At 38.3% G+C, this 926-nt stretch overlaps 1 non-coding gene across 1 annotated transcript; it reads right to left on the reverse strand.

Moving 5' to 3' along the window:
- Positions 1–482: 482 nt before the first annotated feature.
- On the reverse strand, positions 483–589 carry LOC138429808 (U6 spliceosomal RNA). Its single transcript, XR_011252898.1, has one exon. It is a non-coding gene; the product is annotated as a U6 spliceosomal RNA (small nuclear RNA).
- Between the last annotated feature and the right edge of the window lie 337 nt (positions 590–926).

The following is a 926-nucleotide window of genomic DNA, read 5'->3' on the forward strand; positions in this document are numbered from 1 at the left end:
ATAGCTCCTAGGTTCTTCCACTTCATTAGAACTGACTCAAACGTGTTCCTTTTTATGACTGAGTAATATTCCATTGTGTATATATACTTTATATAGTATATATACTATATATATACTATAGAACTATACTTTAGAACTTCTTTATCCATTCATCTGTTGATGGACATCTAAGTTGCTTCCATGTTCTAGATACTGTAAATAGTGCTGCAACAAACAATGGGATACACGTGTCTCTTTCAGTTTTGGTTTCCTCAGGGTATATGCCTAGGAGTGGGATTGCTGGGTCAGATGGTGGTTTTATTCCTAGTTTTTTAAGGAATCTCCATACTGTCTTCCATAATGGCTGTATCAATTTACATTCCCACCAACAGTGCAAGAGAGTTCCCTTTTCTCCACACCTTCTCCAGCATTTATTGTTTGTAGACTTTTTGATGATGGCCATTCTGACCAGTGTGAGGTGATATCTCATTGTAGTTTTGATTAAAAATATGGAATGCTTCACGAATTTGTGTGCCATCCTTGCACAGGGGCGATGCTAATATTCTCTGCATCATTCCAATTTTAGTATATGTGCTGCTGAAGACAGCACTGACTGATCCTTGTTAATTGGTCTTTTGTTGGTCTCGTTTACAGGGCCCCAGTTGAAAATGCCTAAGATGGGCAGAGGGAAAAGGTTTTTTTATTCCCCTACACAATTCAGACCATCTTAAATACATCCTCCCTGTTTAGTGAAAGTCCATCAAGTCTTTTTTGCTTTTGTGAAGCAACAAGTAATTAAAAACTGGTTCCATTTATCCAGAAGACAGACCTCATGACGTGGTCACATTTTCTGATGTCTCTACTCAGAGGTCTGGAGCCTAAAAGGTTGGGAGGAAGGGTTATACTGGATAGCATGAAGTTTCTTTGTGGGTTGTTTGGTTTTTGTT

This window comes from Ovis canadensis, chromosome 24 (genome assembly GCF_042477335.2).
Source record: "Ovis canadensis isolate MfBH-ARS-UI-01 breed Bighorn chromosome 24, ARS-UI_OviCan_v2, whole genome shotgun sequence".
In the NCBI taxonomy this organism is placed as follows: Eukaryota; Metazoa; Chordata; class Mammalia; order Artiodactyla; family Bovidae; genus Ovis; species Ovis canadensis.